Consider the following 10,524-nt stretch of genomic DNA (forward strand, 5'->3'; position numbering starts at 1 on the left):
TGGATGCACATAAGTCTATGGCCCAAGGGGATTCATCCCATTGGGTACTGAAAGAGCTGGCCAATGTTATCGCAGGACCTCTCTCTATTATTTTTCAATGGTCTTGGGAGTCTGGAGATGTCCCAGTCGACTGGAAGCTGGCAAATGTTGTCCCATTTTTCAAGATGGTAAGAAGGAAGACTCTGGTAATTACAGGCCTGTCAGTCTCACTTCAGTGCCTGGTAAAGTTTTGGAGAAGGTTATTTCGGGAGTTACTGAAAAACACTTGAGAGACAATGCAGTCATTGGTCACAGCCAGCATGGGTTCACAAGGGGAAAGTCCTGCTTAACAAACTTAATTTCCTTTTATGACAAGGTCACCCGTCTAGTTGACCAAGGGAGGCCAGTAGCATGTTTTCTTTTATTTTAGCAAAGCTTTTTATACTGTCTCCCACAGTATCCTCCTGGAGAAAATGTCCAGCACACAGCTAGAGAAGTCCATAATACGCTGGAGGTGAGAAATTGGCTGAGTGGTCGGGCTCAAAGAGTTTTAGTAAATGGGGTTACATCAGGCTAGCGGCCAGTCACCAGTGGGGTCCCTCGGGGCTTGATTTCAGGGCCAGTGCTCTTTAATGTTCTTATAAATGATCTAGATGCAGGAATCAAATGTATATTAAGTATGTTTGCCAATGATACTAAACTAGGAGGAACTGTGGACTCCCTCGAGGATAGAGAGGCCTTACAGAGAAAGCTGGATAGACTAGAGAGCTGGGCAATCACCAACTGTATGAAATTTAACAGGAGCAAGTATAGGATTCTCCATCTGGGACAGGGTAATCCTGGTTATACATACAGCTTGGGGGATGAGAGGCTGAAGAGCAGCCCTGTGCAAAGAGATCTGGGGTTTGGGTTGAAGGCAAGTGGAATATGAGTCAACAGTGTGCCCTGGCAGCCCCAAAAGAAACAACTATGTCCTGGGGTGTATCAAGCTGGCTGGTCAAGGGAAGTGATTGTCCCACTCTACACTGCACTGGTGCGGCCCCACCTCGAGTACTGTGTGAAGTTTTGGTAGTGTCCATATAAGAGGGACACCAGACTGTTAGAGTGTGTCCAGAGGAGGGCAACCAAGATGGTGAAAGGCCTCAAGGGCAAGACTTACAAAGAGCAGATGACATCACTTGGTTTGCTCAGCTTGGAGAAGAGAAGGCTCAGGGGTGACCTCATTGCAGCCTACAACTTCCTCATGGAGGGCAGCAGAGGGGGAGGTGCTGATTTCTTCTCTCTGGTGGCCAGCAATAGGACACGAGGAAATGCAATGAAGCTGTGTCAGGGAAGTTCAGACTGGGCATCAGGAAAAGCTTCTTCACTGAGAAGGTGATTGGTCACTGGAACAGGCTCCCCAGGGAAGTGGTCATGGAACCAAGCCTGTCAGAGTTCAAGGAGTATCTGGACAATGCTCTTAGTCATATGGTTTTGTTTTAGGTAGTCCCATGAGGAGCAGGGAGTTGGACTCGATGATCCTCATGAGTCTCTTTCAACTTGAGATATTCTGTGATTCTATGATTCTATAATTCTATGGGTAGAAGAAGAAATGCAAAAACCTGGTAGTCAGTAGCAGTGGAGAATGCTTTCCAATCAACCAGACAGTTCTCTGGATACCATCTTCCTGAGAACAGTATTTTCACAAGAGAAAACTATAATTGAAATGGAAGAGGGTCATAAGAAGATGAGTCTTTACAAGTCTTCATCTTAAGGAGGGCTGACTTTTCCCAGGATAGGTGACTGTATAACTGCAATGCTTTTTCACTGAGCAAATCAGCTTCAGAGTTGAGTGTGCTTGCTTTGTCTTGGTTAAAACAAAAAAGAGAACTTTTAAATTAAAATTACCTTAAAGAATTCATATGGCTCTGTAAGGTCTCAGTGGATTACTTCCTACCTGACTAGAGGAACTGTTCACAGATTAGTAGTTTTTTAATGTCAGGAAAGGCCTGTAAGATCATCTATTCTGACCTACTTGAACAATGACCCTAGAACTTCACTCAGTAATTCTGCCATTGTGCTAAAAAGTGTGGCTTGAACTACTTTAACTTCTTGGTGACTTGAAATCACATGCTCAGCTACCCACATGGAATTGCACTGAAAAATTACATGGGGGATTGTTTCAAATGGTCCAGCCAGGCTCTTTCATTAACCTCCAGTGACCTCTTAAGCTGTGTTGACAATGTGAAAAATACTGTTAATGGTGATTATTAATAGCATAATCATTACTGATGTCCTGTTTATCATATTAGGGCACTCAAAAAGCATAATAGGGCTGAAGGCAGACTGACTCACTGCAGTGTCTGCTAAAACTGTGAGGGGTGACTCAGGGAGTAGGAGAATTATGATTCTGTTCTATCTGCCTCTCCACACACCAGTTCTTTATAAAGAGTGATTGTCAAAAAAGAAAAAAAAAACCAACCCTGAGCTAGAGCTTTGCCAAAGTACCAAATCTGCTCAGAGCTGAAGCAACCTTCACTCTACCCTTCATCTCAGTTAGTTACACTCAAACGTAAGCAGCAGTGAGCAAGAGGATCCTTCCTGCTCTGTGATTTCAGACATCTTTGCACTCTACCACCCTGGCAGACTTTCTCCACCCTCAGAGTGCCATGCTGCTGCTGAACAAATGCTTCCCTGCTTGTTGCTTTCTCTATTTCTGTTTTTTTCCCAGTTGCCAACCATGCTGATGCAGCCACCCAAAGGGTGCTTAGGAAGGGCAGACCAAGTGGGAACAGAAGATGGTTGAGGGGTGGACTAATCACCATCACCCAGCCACTCATGTCTTTTCCTGCTCACATGTTATGGTGGAGCTCATGTGCCTGTGCAATCGCCTGCCTCCACGCACCCGTGTTGCCTGCACTTACAAGGAAAGAGAACGCAGAGAGAGAGTAACTCCAGACGTAGGCAAGAGGCAGAGGGACGGGCTGCAAAACCTGGCTGGGGTTAAGTTGGTAGCTTGGTACTTGAGAAGTTAGACTGTGTCAAACAGGGCAACAGCAGTGATATATGTCCAAGGTGTGTACTTGGCTACAGCAACATACCTGAGCCCAGGGACCTAGGACAAGCTATGTGAGCTACCATCACTGACTGTGTATCAATGTGTCCTTGTCGGTATCTCTGTCCACCTCTGCCACTCCATGCTATCTCTTCCCTCTCCCAGTGAACTTCTGCTGTTTGTTGTAAATTGCAGTTTTTTAAACAGATAAACCCACAACGTTTACTGTAGCTGGTCCCTAGATGCTTTTGCAGGGAAATATCCGTATCATGATGTTACCTAAAAGTATACTCAGGCAGAATTACCTGCAAGGAACACAGTGGGAGATAGTCAGCCAAAGTCCAGGGCAACTTACCCCAGCTCTTAAACCTGCACCACGTGAGGTGCATTGGCATCTTTGAATGTACCAGCTCTTAACAGGCACTAGGCACATTCAGGGTATGATTCTGGCTACAAAGCTGAAAAGTCTCTGAATTCTGCCCTAAACTGCATGGTTGAAAGTATCAGAAGACTACAAGGAGTACTGTTATACAGATGATGTTAAAGAATAGCAGAATAAAACAGTTCTTTTGACAAATATGAAAGGATTATAAATAGCAGGGGGTAAGAAGAGCTCAAATCTCTGGGCAGCAACAATAAATGATATTGTAATGGATTGATGCCTGTTCTATTCAATCCTGAGCCCATCCATGTGTTGTTTGAAGGGTATGGTTTGACTAAGATCTTGCAATGAACTGTGAGAGGGAAAGCCAGAAAATATTGATTCACTATTTTGAAGACGCCACGCTGTAACAAGAGATGAAATGAGGCATAGGAGACATGTGGAGGATCAGACAGAGAAAGCAAGCCCCAGCTTTCCCTGTGTTTTGACTCTACGTGCAATTGTGTTTTGACTTTATGTGCAATCCAAGGGGTTCAGCCCATTCAGTCCTTGAGAGGTAAAAAGAGACCAAGATCCTGGATTGTTTTGTCTTAATTTGGATCTGCTTCAGGCAATTGCTATACAGCAGCCACTACATGAAAGAAGAAAGAGAAGGGTCTTCAGAAGAAGATACGCACGTACAAGCTAGCTTTTCTCTGGAATCACAGCAAGACTCAAGACAGCGTTTGCATAGGCATTGACAGCAGTAAGAGAGCAGTGCTAGTAATCTGTGCAGGCAATTGCTCACTTCACACACATACACAGACAGTGACACGATGAGGAGAGAGATACCATAGCGAATCAAAGGCTTTCAGCAACAGGACATACAGGCATGAAGCGCTCTTACACTTAGGAAAAGAAAACAGGAATTGCCCCTCTCTGCATACCAGGTATCTCCCAACCCATGAAAGAGCTAGCTAGTCCCACAGTGGGCAGGACAGAGCTAATATGACAGGACAAGGGGCAACGGGTGCAAGCTGGAACACAGGAGGTTCCACATAAATATGAGGAAAAACTTCTTTACAGTGAGGGTAACTGAGCACTGGAACAGGCTGCCCAGAGAGGTTGTGGATTCTCCTTCTCTGGAGACATTCAAAACCCGCCTGGACGCTTTCCTGTGTGACATGATCTAGGTAATCCTGCTCCAGCAGGGGGATTGGACTAGATGATCTTTCGAGGTCCCTTCCAGTCCCTAACATTCTGTGATTCTGTGATTCTATGAATATGGAAAACAGGGTAGCATAAACATTAGATAGTATGAAATCATATTGCAGAGAGGCTCTCCAAATAGTCTTGGATGTACTTTTTGTAATCTGAATGCACATGAGCCTGAGGGTGCAGACATGGTCAAAATTACCAAGGTATATGAGATCAATAGGCACCAGGTGATCCATGGAGGCTGTCTGTACACAAGCTCTCAACCCATAGCAAATGCAAAATAACGCAACTTTCACTTAGCCCTCTTGCAGTGCAAGCTTAAGTAAATTCAATGCCTTGTGTTTACTACATGCTATGGGTGTGGACAAAGAGACCACAGCTCTGCTTACTTGCTAAACTGGGGGGATCTGCCCATGAGCCTGAGTCTTAATGTGCTCAACAGTGATACATGTGATGTTCAGCAGGCTACATATCCGGAAATAGCTATGTGTCAGGTGAGTCATGTGAGTAGAAAAACTGTGGGGAAATAGATATATCTAGCACATGCTTCAGCAAGTCAATGCATTACAGCAGCAAACATGCATATGGAAGAGATACACAAAAAAAGAACAGTACCATATTCCTCTAGCTTAATGAGTTCATAACCCTTTTTTACAGGTGGGATGCTGAAGAACAAAATCTTTTAACCTGGAAACAAGCAGCAGAAGAATGAACCAGTATTTTCTGTATTGCATATTGCTGCGCTTTCCACTGGCCCTTGCTTACTGTATGCAGTGTCTTATTCATAAACAATAGCAGCTCTTCAGACACATGCAATTGGTCACAGCCCTACAGTGAACACAAACAAACATGAAAAATCACACAACAGCAAGAGCAAATTTCACTTAATGAGTGGGAATGAATATCAGCTGTATGTAGAGAAGCTGGAAATATGCTGGAAGCAGAGACCAAACCACGACAGCAACACACCTCTAATGGTGTGGGAGGGGTGGTCTGTGCAATTGTCAGGCTTTATGTTTTCTGAGCATTACACCTTTATGGGAATAAGCACTTTTCTTGCTGACAGAGTTCAGCTGCCAGTTTTTCTTTGAGAACTTTTTTTGTATTGCCAAAAGGGAGAAAATATGGACACGCTTATACAAAGCGTTTGCACTTCCTCTCTCTCCCAGGAATATACTCCCGTGTTTTTTTCTTGTTTTGCTGTTTTCTTATGTATGAGAAAGCCACTTTTGACTAGCAGCACACAGTGCTCTTTCCTTTTAATGTGAAAGGACCCTGCACAAAACAATAGTGCTGCTACACCTAGCAAAAGCCATCTAAACCTCAGTAGTGATAAAGTCACAAAGTAGAAACCACAGATGAAAGCCTGTCCTGAGGAACAGCAGTCCCTCAGTCCACACAGCCATTCCTGGCCTGCTAAGAAGCACAGCATGCATTCCCTTTTCAGACTTGAGGATCCTGCAGTGGTCTGGACTCCCACTTGTCCATGAAATGCAAAGAGCCTCCTGAGTCTGTAAGCTATACCATCCTGGTACTGTTCCAGTCAACACTTCCTCGCTTTTCCCTGTTTGCATCCCATCCCTAGCCAGAACCAGCCACCCAGGTCACAAATCTCAACCTGACAGAGTTTATGATGATCCATATGTCAGGATTTGCAAAAAAATACAGTGACAAAGTAAAGAGGTTCATTCAACCTTGGATTCCTCTTGGTGGTATAGTGGTGAGTTGTGTTGGACTCATTTACAGGGCGATCTGATAGATACCGGTGCCATGGCCTCTGGATAGCCATTCCTCCTGATTTATGCATTCTGCCACGCTCTCTGCTGAGAACTGCTGATTCATTATGTAGACTTTACTGAAACCAGCTAGCAACAGGAAAGAAAACAACTCATTCATGCACATTGCTTTCAACAGGACCACACAGACTTGGGAAGGGCTTAATGCAAGGCACATATCCAGGAATATTTTTCAAGACCACTGACAGTCTTCTCAAACTTCTGTCCCTTGATAAACACATCCGTTGTAGTAACTTTTTTCCATAGTTCCTTCTTCTTGTTTCCTTGAGTGTCACTGTCTCTCCTGAGCCTTTTCTATCTCAACACTCCAAGCAATAGTAAATTAGCACAGCTCACCTGTCATCTGAACCTTTGCTTGCTGCTTTGCAGCTGACTTACCCTCACATGCAGGTCTCATGCTATGTTACATACCTGTTCTGGTTTGGCCCAAACCAGGCCAACTAGTCTTAGAGAAACCAAGGTCACTGCTAAATTCCTCACTGCTTACAAATGAAGAGCCAAAGGGGGGTCGCAGCTGCAGGGGGGAGCAGACAGGGCAGGTGACCCAAGATTGACCAACGAGGTATTCCATCCCACACACGTCATTCTCACTTTCCTATTTATCACTAACCCACTGCCTCCTGGAGGTGGGGCCCAGGAGGGAGGGGCCCTCCTGTCTCCCACTGATTGGTACCAGCTTTACCAATTTTCCAGTTAAAAGCCTGCAGGTGTGATGGCAGGGAGAGCTATTGCATTTTCCCCTCTGCCCATGCTGGGGGGAGGTACTGCATTTTCCCCTCTGCCTGTGCTGGAGGAGCAACTCTGCCTGAGGAGGATTTCCAAGCTCTCAGTCTTGGCTTTGTATATATTTGTATATATTTGTATATATTTGATTATTTCTATTATTATTGTTATTATACTCTTTTTCATTATTATAGTTTATTAAAACTGTTTTAACTTTTCAACCCATAAGTCTCTCTCCCTTTTCCCTTTCCCTTAGTGGGGGGGGAGAGGGTTAACAGAGAGCATCTGCCACCTGGTTAATAGCTGGCCCAGCTTTAAACTGTGACAGATTTATTGGCGCCCAACTTGGGGCACGAGAGAAGCTCCAGCAGGTTGCTCTGATAAGTTGAATCCTGGCTCTGGTGGGAGGAGACCTGGAGAGCTCAGCTGAGAGAATATCAGATTTCTTCCTTTGAGATTTACAAGGGGTTGGAAAGTTAAAACAGATAGTGAAGATGGTGATGTCATTTTTGAATGCTGTGTTATCTCATCTTTTTATGGAGTTTCTTTCACAGTTGAGTATTGCAATAATGCCTTACCTGCCGTGGGCACTGTGTTATTGCTTGCTTCTTATGAATGTTTACATGCAGTTTAGCAGTGGGCGCTGGTCAAAATGTATTGTTTTGGTATGGGGTTTGATACTGATTTATGCTGTGATAAACTGGGCAGTTAATATTCCGATCTCTTATCTCTATGACACAATGATGGGCAGCTTTAATCGCGAATCAGTAGCAGCAACTTCATCTGCACGCTCCAGGCGCCCTTTAGCTGATTCTGTTAATGATTACACTTCCAGTTTTACTTTGGGAAATAGTACCTTCTCCTTTTCTGCCAAGCTGATTCCACTAGATTTTGCGAAATTAGGATGGTGCTGTCTAGGTGGCATGTTTTTATTTTTGGTTGTCCTGAATGTGTTTCTGATGTGGGATAAGATTAAATATCGGTGCAGGGACAGTTGTAGGTGTTATGCAGCCGCCTCAGATCCTACAGTGTGTACTGCCACTACAGCCACTAAACCCACTGAAGCCTCGGCAGCCTGTACCACAGCTGCTACACCCCCCAAGATGGCCACTGCAGCTACTCAGACTCTCAGCACTCCCACGACAGCCACTGCATCTACTCAGACCCCAGCATCTATCAAATCTGTACGAATTGCTCCTGTAACCAGGAAGAAATACCAAAAGAAATCAGCTCGTGAAGTGAAGGATGATGACTCAGAGCCTTCTAAGGAAGAGCCATCATATGACCCAGGTGAGGGCCCTTCTCAGGCAGAGTTAGGGCCCAACACAGATGGGGGTTTCCTCGATCGTCCTTTTAAAGCAGACCCATCACAGAAGAAAGGTCCTTCTAAAGCAGAACTATCACAAGAGGAGGACTCGGACATAGAGATAACCTACCACTCTTTATCCCTGAAGGACCTGAGAAATATAAGGAAAGATTTCAGCCGTTATGACGGTGAACCTATTATTACCTGGTTGCTCCGATGCTGGGATAATGGGGCAGACAGCATGCAATTAGATGGCAGAGAAGCCAGACAGTTGGGATCCCTGTCCAGAGATGGTGGTATTGATAAGGCGCTCGCAAGAAAGTCAAACACTATCAGTCTCTGGAGGCGACTCTTGTCAGCTGTAAAGAGCAGGTATCCCTATAAAGATGATGTTATGAGCCACCTAAGCAAATGGACCACTATAGAAAAAGGTATTAACTACCTTAGAGAACTAGCTGTGCAAGAGATCATTTATAGACACCCACGGGACATTGTAGATCCTGTAGATCCTGATGAAGTGGAATGCAACTGATCCATGTTCCGGAAGGTTGTGAAGAATGCTCCACCAACATATACCCATACATTGTCAATATTAGTATGGGGAGAAGATGCTATGGCAAGATCTAGTGTGGGCGAAATGGCTAACTGTATGCGACAGTATGAAGATAGTATTTCTTCCCCACTGCAGGCACGCATCTCGGCTGTGGAAAAACTGACTAAGGAGAACAAGGACTCATTTAAACAACTGTCAGACAAACTGTCCAGGATCGAGAATAAACTTGACTCTCTACCTACACAGGCGCGCGTTGCAGCTGTTAGGAGCAAACGCTCTCCTAAAGGACCAGCTCAAAGGAAACAGAACACATCACGAGGTATCCTGTGGTTTGCCCTGCGTGGTTATGGGACATGAGCAGATGGCATGGACAACCTACCAGTACCCTACAGGCACGAGTACGTGAGTTGCAAGCTAAAAGAAACACCAGAGAGAATTTTTCTAGAAGGATGGCTGCTCCAGTTACCAGTGAGCAGGACCCCAGCCAGGGTAGATGGGCCTCAAATCACTTTTTCCCAAGTGTGAATAGGAGAAATGAAGGTCCAGTCCCTGTGAGCAGCACGAATCCATTTCTTAATTAGGGGGGCCCTGCCTCCAGCCAGGTGGAGGAGAGGGACAACCGAGTTTATTGGACTGTGTGGATTCGATGGCCTGGCACATCAAAACCACAAAGGTATCGCGCCTTGGTAGACACTGGTGCACAGTGCACCCTAATGCCATCGGATCATAAAGGGGCAGAATCTATCAGTATTTCAGGAGTAACAGGAGGATCTCAAGTGTTATCTGTATTGGAGGCTGAAGTGAGCCTAACTAAAAATGAATGGAAAAAGCACCCCATTGTGACTGGCCCAGATGCTCCGTGCATCCTTGGCATAGACTACCTCAAGAGAGGGTATTTTAAGGACCCAAAAGGGTACAGATGGGCCTTTGGTATAGCAGCTGTAGAGACTGAGGACATTAAACAGCTGTCTACCTTGCCTGGCCTCTCAGAGGATCCTTCTGTTGTGGGGTTGCTGAAGGTTGAAGAACAACAGGTGCCAATTGCTACTACCACGGTGCACCGACGACAATATCGTACCAATCGAGACTCCCTGATCCCCATTCATAAACTGATTAGACAATTAGAAAATCAAGGAGTGATTAGCAAGACTCGCTCACCCTTTAATAGTCCTATATGGCCAGTGCGAAAGCCTGATGGAGAATGGAGATTAACTGTGGACTATCGTGGCCTAAATGAAGTTACGCCACCGCTGAGTGCTGCTGTGCCAGACATGCTAGAACTTCAATACGAACTGGAGTCAAAGGCAGCCAAGTGGTATGCCACCATAGACATAGCTAATGCATTTTTCTCTACTCCTTTGGCACCAAAGTGCAGGCCAGAGTTTGCTTTTACCTGGAGAGGTATCCAGTACACCTGGAATCGACTGCCCCAGGGGTGGAAACACAGTCCTACTATTTGCCATGGACTGATCCAGACTGCACTAGAAAAGGGTGGAGCTCCAGAACATTTGCAATACATTGATGACATCATTGTGTGGGGTGATACAGCAGCAG

The sequence above is a fragment of the Nyctibius grandis genome, chromosome Z (assembly GCF_013368605.1).
Source record: "Nyctibius grandis isolate bNycGra1 chromosome Z, bNycGra1.pri, whole genome shotgun sequence".
NCBI classification, from domain to species: domain Eukaryota; kingdom Metazoa; phylum Chordata; class Aves; order Nyctibiiformes; family Nyctibiidae; genus Nyctibius; species Nyctibius grandis.